We start from the raw sequence: 10807 nt of genomic DNA, 5'->3' as shown, positions 1-10807 counted from the left end.
CATCTGACTCAAGTTAAGGTTGGCTCCAACCTCAAGTGACTATTTCCATCTGTGGGAGGGAAAAAACCCAAAGAAATAAGTCCCTACAAGAAGCATGCACTCACGTGAAACCTGGATAGACCGTGGGGGGAGGAGAGCTTCCATTATATCTTCTGTCCTTCCATGGAGCAGGTGGTGGATTTGAACTGTGGGCTTTTGGGACGGCAGTGCAGCTGCTCACCATTCAGCCCTCAGAGCACTCCTAAGTCCTTACAAGATCATGAATGGGACTTTCCCTCTTCCTGACAGAGGAGTGGTCCTATTCAATGTTCCTTTTCATAGGAAGATAATTGAGTGATTTAAAAAAATTAATTGTACTAACCACAACAGGATAAAGGTAAATAATCCAGTTGAAAAATGGGCACAGGATATGATCAGACACTTCACCAAAGAAGACATTCAGATGGCAAACAAGCACATGAAGAGATGTTCAAATTCCCTAGCTCTAAGAGAGATGCAAATCAAAACACTTATATGAGTTATCATCTCACCCCAGTAAGAATAGCAAAAAAGTAACAGATCAGCAAGCAACAAATGCTGGCGAGGTTGTGGAGAAACTGGAACCCTTATTCATTGTTGACGGGAGTGTAAAACGGTGCAACCACTGCTATCCAAGCAGATATATGCACACCTATGTTTATCGTGGTTTTATTCACAACAGCAAGAAGTTGAAAACAACCTAAGTGACCATCAACAAACAAAAGGATAGAGAAGCTGTGGTATATTCACACAATGGAATACTATGCTGCACTGTAAAACAAGGAACCCGTGCAGTATTATTCAAAATGGGTGAGCCTGGAGGACATTATGCTGAGTGAAATATCTCAGTTACAAAAGGACAAATACTGCATAGTGCCACTTGCTGTAGAACGGGACTGACATCAGGGTTGGGGTAAGACTGAGAAAAACTGGTCAAATTATATATACTGCATTGAAACATATGAGGGAGAGAACAGTTTAAAAGCGATATATGATAGAGTATTATAGTTATCACAAGAGTCCAGAATTAAGGTTGCATAGTGGAGCGTACTCGGGGTGTGGGTGGAGGGTGGAGGGCAGGGGGATTGTATACCAGTGAAGGAATTTTTCTTTTAGTTTTCAAAGAGAAGAGTGAACTAGGGGGGAGGTGTGGGCAGGGAGAAAAGCGCAATGAAGAATGAATGGAAATCCAAAATCTCTGCAAATGTTCATTAAAATGAATAAATTTTTTTTAAATTGTACTTTCTTCTGCATGAAGACTTACAAAGCATACTGGGGTTTTTTTAGACATCTCTAGACATTGTGTTTTATCACATGAAGCTGAAACGCATGATTCAAGCCTCCTCATGTATTCGCCCTTCTGGGAGGAGCGTGTGTCACGCCAATCACTTGATGTCATTTTGAGAAATGACAGTGAATGAGTTGTGGCCAAGCCTTTTCACCTGCATTTCTGTATCGGGTTCAGGACTTCTCACCCCCTTTCTTGTGCTACCATCCCTGCTTCTCGTTGCTAAGAGTTTTCTATCTGCCTAGAGATTTTAAATCTCTCTGTCCAGTTGTTTGACTTTAATCAAGATTAGTCCCTGTCAGAGAGTGAACCCTTCTGCCTGTTTGACTCACAGTCCACTTTCTTCACTGTCCATCTGCTCATGTCTGTCCCCTGTCCTTTCCCCCTGCTATTATAGCGTGACCCTCAGCTCGGGTGTGAAACCAGAGTGGTCCATCCTGCTGCCAAACCCTGTGATTACATACTGTTGTAGGGAGGGGAGGACATTCGAGATTCATGTTCCTGTGTCTTAAAAATAGCACTTTACATCTGTAGGGAAGTAGATGGCCTCCACAGGCACTGTGATTTTCCATAGAATCACTGTACAACTTGTGATAATGTGTCTTTAACATTTTGAACAAACAGGCCACTCCCTCCTCCCTAACACACACACACACACACACTGGAATGTGTTTGAAATGGAAAAATAGGCCAGTGCTCGCTCTATTAACCCCTAAGTGACACTCCAGTGGTTTACTTCCACCAGCAGCGGCACAGGACAGAGATCTGAGGCAGGTCACACCCTCACATTGTGACCTCATGACGCCTGGAAATGAGGGGCGTTTTTTTGGCATTGTGTGTTTGCCCGGCTCCCAAATACAAAGGCCTGCTGACATCTTAAGAGTCATGAGTTAATTTTATTCTGGTTTCAAGAGTCAATTCATTTTATCCTGGGTTCCCACATGAACCAGTTCCCCTTTTGTGTCCCAGATCTATCTGCTCTGGAGACAAAAGGACATAGTCTCGCTCGGAGGAGCTTTGTAACAACATCCCGCGTGGATCTGTATTTTGGTGTCTGATCCTATGAGGCCTCTCTGAGTTCACAGTGTGGCCCTCAACCCAGGAGAGTCAACATCCCAGGGGTCTGAAAAAGAGACGCCACTGAGTTAGGAAAACTTTCTGCTAATGGGCTTTTTGTTGGATTTTGAAAAATCTAGCTTTCGCCAGATGGTCACACACCATCTGAAACAGCAGCATGTGCTGAAGCAGAAGACGCCCAGTGACGGGGGTGAACACACCCCGTCATCACGGGACCCTTCACAAGGCCGGTTTATTCCGTTGTGGTCGGAGCCAAGCAGAGGGCTCCCCTGCATCTGTTCCCTCCACACTGTCTGCTGCCCAGCCTTCTTCACTTCTCAGTTGTGGGGCAGGGAGCACCAGAGCTCAGTCCACACACAGCTGGGCCTTGAGCCGGTAAATCTCATGGGAGGCTGCCAAGTGTCGTCAGCCAGTGTCCATTCACTCCCCACACTGCTGACCCCAAGGGGCCATCTCTCTGTGGATTCCAACCCTCCAAACTTGCTGAAAGGTCAGGACAGTGGAGGTGGAGAAATATTTAAGTGGGATTTCTTTTTCTGTCTAGGTTTTTGTGGCTAATGATTGTGTCTCAGACACAACTTTTCATCCACGTGTTTCCTGACCCAATGTGAGTAATTGCAAGCTGCAGGTTTCAGAGAACATAGTCAGGCATCTTAGAAGGTCACCTCCATTTAGATGAGGAATCCTGTCCGTTCCTTCCAGGTGGAGTAAGAAATCTCTGCCTTTTCAAAGGAAAGACAGCGTGGGTTTTACTTGACCTTTGTGCACTGTGACAGACTGCTGTCCCACTTCTGCAGCCTCGGGATGGAGTCTTGCATGGAGGACCCTTGGCTGCTGTTTCTGGACACAGTGTGACAGCCAGTGTGGACCTGCATTTCTCAGGTGTGATCACAGGTGGGTAAGATCTCTTTGAGCAACAGCTCACTACAGTCAGCATCTCTGGGGGTCTGAAAGACAGACAGCAGAGTTAGGAGAATGATCCTGGGCTTCCAAGATACCCCTCAAGTCCTGGCTACTGGGATCCCCATTTGTCTTTATTTTAAAACCCAGCTTTGAGCTGATGGTGACCCTCAACCTCCACCCTGAAAACAGCAGGTCTGTGTTGAAGTTGAAGCCCTTAGTGATATAGGTGAACAAACACCTTTTCACTGGACCCTGGACTCCCAGATGGAAATGAACTTCAAGTTTTTGCATAACCAGCTAGTTACCTGTTATGGTCCAAGGTAAGTGGAGGCCCCTGGATCTGCTCACCACACCCCATCTCCTGTCCATCCTTTGTCCACTTCATAGGGGCAGGGCAGGGAGAATGAGGCCACACAGCTGGGGATCCAAGGTAATCAGTCTGTAAATCGTAACAAAGGATTTAAAATACGTTGGGAACAAGCAGTGCCCATCAGTGTACCAACAAGCCCAGTGACTGGCTTCAGCCCTCAGGTCCGTCTTCCTAAAGTGCCTGACTTCTATTTGCTGGAGTGAGCACTTCCAATACATAAAGAGCATGGACAGTGATGCAGGGCTTCCCATTCTTAAGAGACACCGGCCCTTTCTTTTTCTTCACTTTGAACTACCCTGAGCTTCAAGTGGTCAGGCAATCCCAGACATGTGAACCACACAAAAGAAATGTCACGCAATTAATTCTATGCATCAAAAGATTTTGAAATGTCATGCTTCCCTGTGGATTCCAGGCTTTTCCCTCACATTCCTGGAGACTCTATTCTGAGCAAGATGCAACAAAGCCCACTTCTCCCACCTCAAGGCCACAGCCACCTCCTGGATCCAAAAGGTGCCATGGAAATGAATGACCTTCAGATGTGCGGGAAGAAAGGGTGAGGCTTCTGAGGCCACTAGTGGGTTCCAGAGTCCTGTGAGAGTTCTCCACTGCGATAGGAACACCAACCTGCCCTCAGAGCGGCCAGAGAGGTTTTGAGAAACCGTAACATGTCCAGTTGATTTCCCTGTCACGGTATGAGATAAGCAGAGAGAGTGTTCCCTGGATCTGCTCAGTCCACGTGCCAGGTGAGGGGCAGGGCCTCGTGGTCGTCCAGTCCTCACAGCTCGGGATCCAGGGTGAGGAGCCTCTAACCACAAAGGACGGTTTCCACTGCTTGCTGTCTTGGTTGTAGGGTGAAGGCAGTAGCACAAGCTCGTGAGAAGGTTGAGTCCTCATAACACAAGCCATAAAGTGCGTGCCAGGGGCTCCAAGCTGACCTTCCCCGTGTCCCTCACCAGAAGGCACTGTCGGGGGGAGAATCCAGAACAGAGAGCATGGGTGTCCCTTGACCTCAGGGGACTGTGACAGATTGCGGCTCCTCCTTTTGCAGTCTCAGACACTACTTCTGGACACTCTGGCTCAGACAGAGTTGACCTGCGTGTCCTCCATCTCTGAGCCCCTGAGGCCTCTCTCAGCAACGGCCCAGGAGGGTCAGCATCCTGAGGGGCTGAAAGAGAGACAGCAGAGTGAGGGGAACGACCCTGGTAATGGGTGGGGCTGAGAGAAGGCCCAATCCCAACCCTAACCCTTAACTAACACTATTAACCCAATAGTTAAGTAGGAAAGCTACATTTAGCCTTTTTAAAAAGGCCATCTACGAGCACGAAATTTACCATGTCTACTACCTTGGGCCAAAAGAGCTCTGCTTTTGAAAGACGAGAACATTCACAATTCACATGTTTCTCAGTGGTTTTCAGTGGAGTACGTTTCCATATCAAATCTGCAAGGTTTTTTTTTTTATGCATCTGTTTCTGCCCTGCAATCCACAGCTGAGAATCACCCTCTTGGAGCTCTCTGTGAGGCACGGCTGAGAACCTTCAGGCCAATAGAGAAAAACACAAGATTAGAAGTGAGGAGAGCATTTCTGTCCCGGCCGCCATAGATGCTGGTGGCGTGGATGCCACAGACCCGCAGCTTTAGGATCAGAAGCGCTGCACCCCATGGATCTGAATAATAAAAGGAGGAAATATAACCGTTGTTTCGTGCCTTCATTTCACACCAAACCTATAGCGGGCCTTCCAAGCGGTGGGCTTTCAGAGACGATGCAACCCCTAGCAGATTAACAAATACACCTGAGAACAAGAGTTATTACCAAAAAGTCTCATTCCTGAGGGGACCTGGTGAGAAAGGAGATGCCCGCCCCATGGTGCAAGGTTCAAATCCACCAGTCTCCTCTCAAACTCTTGATAGTCTATAAAAACCTACTCAAAATTGGCCCTGTCGCCTCACAGCCACGCTTTCCTGCCCTTCCAGGGGCGAGAGACACCGGAAGCGCGTGCCCCTGAGAAACCGGAAATGCATGCACGTGGGAAACCGGAAACGCGTGCCCGTGGGAAACCGGAAGTTCCCTCCTGGGAGTGGTTCCTGCTTCGGGGCTGCTGCTGTCCAGTCTCCTCCAGCCCATTTGTGAGGCCACAGCGGAATAGCCGGCATGGGGCTGCGTCACCTCGTCCTGTCACCTGTTAAAGTCACGTGAGTGCTCCGTCCTCGGAGACCCTTAAGGGAAAGTCAGCGAGAAATGCAGAATTACGGTCTCCCGTTCTCTCCCCAGCTGTCAGTTGTGCACAGTTTTCGCCTTTGTGACAATTTCTCTTTTTTTGCGGGGGAGGCTGATATTTGAATAAACGTTTGCAAAGCTAAATGTTTTCATGCAGTCGTTTTGACTTATTTTGGTTTTTTCGTGCATTACAGTTCAGTTATTTCAGGGTCATGTACTTCATGTTTACCCTTCTTTCTGACTCTTGGGGGCCTGTTTTCGTTTCTCCAGTAATTCTGTTCCCAGGAAAAGATACTGGGGGGAAATAGTGAGAGAGAGGAAGACCTTTAAGGAGAGGGATTGACATGGTGGTTGTATCCAAGGTCCCAGGTGTATCCTAGAAGATGAGGGCGACACAGGACAGACGGACAGGGTTCAGACCGCTTGTCCACAGGGTCTCTGTGAATCATACTGGACTTGAGGGCACCCAACAACCACAACGTTAGAAACATCTGGGAGACAAAAGTTGGCCTGAAACAGCAGTTTCGTTGTTCATTACTTTGCAGGCAACTTTGACTCCGCATCCCTTGAAATTTGGGCCATCACCAAAATGTAAGGAAGTTTTATTGTGTGTTTGCAAACCTTGTCTCCCCCAAGGGAAAGGGTTGAGGGGCTGGCATTGTCTAGATCAAGGGTTTGGGGACGAGCTCATGTAGATCCAGCATTTTTAGGTGGGGAAGTGCAGCGTGGTCTTTAGAAAAGGAGAAATTCAACCAGTGGTTGCCCACTGGTGGACTCCAAGCTGCATCTCTCTAGTGAAACTGTTTGGTCATCACAGAAGATGTGCTACTGATTTTTCCTTTTTTGGCATGGGTGCCTTCTGAAAGGTCCTACCTGGGTTCCTGGTTTGGCATCTGAATGTTCTTAGGAGAATTAAAGTTTGGTTAAGAGGGAACAGGGAACGCTGAATGTATTAGTTCTCTGGTCTCAGGGGAAGTCCTATTAATGATAAAAAGGAAATGGAAAAGTGAAAAAGTCTGTAATTTAGAGGAAAAACACACAGTAGTTCTGTTAAAATTGAAAACAATGTAAGGTTTTCTTTCTTGTTTATTGAAAAGTCCATCTTTTGATACCAAAGTAAAGATCTTCCCCCTCCTTTAAATTGGGATTTGAATGAAACTTTATAAAGAAATTGGTTTTCTGTTCCCACATTCATTCAGATGCCCCACCCCTTCAGTCCTCAGTGCATGTCCTGTTCCTGTCTTGCTCATTATTGTACAGATGATGTCTGATCCTCCATTCATTCCAGATTGACTTTTTAAGTATTCCAGTGAATTGCTCATTATCTATTCTATCTTTTCCTGCTTTCCCCACCAGGCCCCCAACCCACCTATTTTTGTAACATAGGTTGTATACCTATGTTATACCTGCGACTTGACGGCACTTAACAGCAATAACTTCAACATAGAGAGAGATCAGTTGGCCCAGTGAACAGAAAACAATTCTACCAAGCCAAAGGTGAGTGACTTTTAATCCGTAGCCCTCGACCGGTCTTTCATTGTTTTTGTTCAAACACTCCTCTAGGTGGTATACCCCTAGTGTACAAGTTGTTGTACTGCGGTAACTTGTGGTTGCTGTGAGGCTAACACTGTGACACTAATGTGCCCAATGCATTAATGGCTGGTTACCCAATGAGGACAGTGTGGGGTGGAGCTCCCCAATTAAAACAAGCTTGGAAGCAGGAGTGGCATCCACTTCCATAATAGCTTGCTTCCGGAAACCCTATGAACCTGGAGAGAGGATGAAAGACACAAAATCATTGAAGACTCTCCTTCATAGGGTCGTTATGAGTTGCCTGCAACTCGACGGCACTTAACAACAACAACAGGTTGTATACAGTATTTGTCTTTTTGTGACTGATTTATACTTCACCCAGCAGAATGCCCTGTGGGCTCATCTGTGTCCTATAGTATTTCACAAATGTATCATTGTTTTCAATACTAGGTCATAATCCCTTGTATGAGTATAACACAGTGTATGTGTTTGTTGATGGTCACTTGGGCTGCTTACATCATTTTGCTGTTGTGAGTAATGCTGCAGTAAATATGGGTGTGTTTACATCTCTTTGGTAGAGCAACTCTGATATTTTTAAAACATATTTCTAGTAGTGGAGTAACTAAGTCAATTGATATTTCTATTTGAAACTTTCTGAGAAAGCACCTGACTACTTTCTGTTGTGGTTGTACCATTTTACAGTCCCACCAGCAGTGCATGAGAATTTAAATCTTTCTGTATCCTTACCAGCTTTTGTCATTTGCTGTCCTTTTGAACTTTGCCACTGTTGCTGGGTGTAGATGATACTTTGTTGTTATTTTCTTCTCCTTTTCTCCAGTAGACATTGAACTTTCTTCAGGTGTTTGTTTACTTGTGTCAATATCCTGTGTGGGGATATCTTCTACTTATTTTGTAATTGAGTTGTATGTCTTCTTCAAGGTTTTGAATATTGTATACATTTTACATGTGAGTCCTTTATCAGATATGTCATTGCTCGATATTTTTCCCAGTTTGTATACTTTTTTTTCACCCTAATGAAGAAGTTTTTTTCATGTCCACAAGGACTTTCAGTTTTAGAAGGTCCCATTCATCTATTTTGTTCTCTGCTGGTCATCCATTTTTGGCTGTTTGAAGTCCTAGTAATGAATTATTAATTCCATAATGTAGGACATCTAAATTTGTTCCTTGGGTTTTTTTCTTTGATAATGTCTAGGAAAACAAACAGATTCATCCTGGAGATGGTTAAACCGGGTGGCTCCTTGGAGGCAAGGATTCTGAGGCTCCGTCTAATATACTTTGGACATGTTGTGAGGAGAGACCGGTTCTTGGAAAGGGACATCATGCTTGGGAGGGTGGAGGGACAGCGCAGGAGAGGAAGGACCTCTATGAGGTGGATTGATTCAGTGACTGGGGTAATCGGGGTGGGTCAGGATTGTGATTGGCACAGGATAGAGCAGAGTTTAGGGCTGTTGTACATAGGGTCGCTATGAGTTGCAAGCAACTCGACGGCACCTAACAGCAACAACGTTTTTTTACCTTACCCCTTCGTATCCAGTAAACCGTGACTTGATTTTTTTGCATGTGGTGTGAGATGTGGATTTTGTTTCAAATTTTCTACCGACAGATATCTCATTTTGGCAGAGTGATTTCTGAGATCTCTGAGGGTTTCGTAATAAGGAGTTGCACTGCCAGTATAAAGGCATGTGCTTGAAATCTACCATCTGCCCCTGGGAAGAGGTGGACATTCTCCTGTGTGGTTTCCTGCCTCTGAAAACTTGCTGGAGGGTCAACGAGGCATTCATTTCCACTCAGCAGTACAGAACCACAACATTTGTTAACAATAACATCACTCAGACTTTGGGCATGTTGTGAGGAGAAGGCAGATGCCCCTGAACCGGGTGGATGGACACAGTGACTGCAGCCAGAGTTGTGAGGACGGCATGGGATGGGACATGTCATAGATGGCCAGCATGACGGCTCACTTAGTGCAGGGGCCCGTGGCTGGTCCACTCCTGCAGTTGTGGCCATGGGGTGTGCTTAGCAAGGGATTTAAGCCAAGGAAAGGACCCCAGTCAGTGCTACTGCTGTTGTTGTGGGCCCTTGCTTGGGAACCAACACAGTGCTGACCCTGCAGTGGGTTTTCAGGGTCAGCAAATCACGCGGGACGAGGCTGTCCCTCTTTTTCTTGAAGAGCAGCTGGTGGATTTGAACCTTGTGCCTTTGGGATGGCATCTCACCTCCTTCCAGCTGGTGCCCCTCTGATCTCAGGGCTGACTGCGCAGCAGGCAGGGCCAGGGTGCAGGTGGGCAGGGTGCGGGGCTCGTCCTGGTGTAGACACATGGCGGTGTGGGCCTGGCCTCTGGCAGAGCCGGACCATCCACATGGGGAGGGTGGAGAGTGAGTGCAGGACTGGTCTCAGTGCTGTAGGACAGAGGTCACCTGCCACTTGAACTCCCAGGTGTCCGATCCCCTGGGCAGCTGAGGGTCTCTGTATCTCACGCCACAGGGGAACCTTTACACAACCGGACACGGACGTCATCAGTGTGTGTTCTTGCATGGACCTCATGAAGGTCCGTCGTTCAGCGGCCGGACCTCATGCCTGGGGACTGAAAGTGCATTCTCCATAGGGAGCAGGGTGCAAACAAGTTCTCTTTCTGGCTGGAGAACCAGTAATAAACCTGTAAACACACAGTATTAATGAAAAATTTAACTTTAATTTATTTGACAAACTAGTTTTATCTTAAAAAGACTCCAAAACCCACTCGGCTGTGTGACCAGCCCGGGACTGGATGTGTAGCGTGCATTTGTCCGATAGCTGCGGTGGGTCCGGGTCTGGCAGGGACCGTGCTCGGTGGTTCTGTTAGTTGTGGACGTGCAGGTTCCTGTTCCTCGTCTTGACCACTAGGCGGCGACCTCGGGCAGTTCTCCCGGGTTCATGGACCCAGCCTTCACCTTCACGGTCCTTGTCTGTGAGGTGGACACTGGGGACTTGCTCTGTCAGGGTCAAGGTGCAGTCGCCTCTTCTCTATTTTTCATGCTGGTGCCTTGATTCATTTTGCTTTTGCCTTTGTTCAAGTTCAGTTCCCGGGGTCATGGACTTGCAGGTCACCCTCCTTCCCGACTCTGCTCATTTCCGTGAAATTATTTCTTGGGGGCCTCTTTTCCTTTCTCCAGTATTTCTGTTCCCAGGTAAATGTGTTGGAAAAATAGGTCTCAGCCAGAGAGACAGGAAGACCTTTAATTAAGGAGGTGGATTGTCAAGGATGCTGTTGCCATGGGCCCAAGTGTGTCCAAGAGGATGAGGGTAACAGGACGGACAGGGTTCAGATCAGCTGTTGACAGGCTCCTAGGAATCAGACTGGACTGGAGGGCACCCGACAGCGACAACATTAGAAAAACCTTG

The sequence above is a fragment of the Elephantulus edwardii genome, unplaced genomic scaffold (assembly GCF_000299155.1).
Source record: "Elephantulus edwardii isolate Elephantulus edwardi_28Jun2011 unplaced genomic scaffold, EleEdw1.0 scaffold00236, whole genome shotgun sequence".
Taxonomy (NCBI): domain Eukaryota; kingdom Metazoa; phylum Chordata; class Mammalia; order Macroscelidea; family Macroscelididae; genus Elephantulus; species Elephantulus edwardii.
This window is presented reverse-complemented; position numbering follows the sequence as displayed.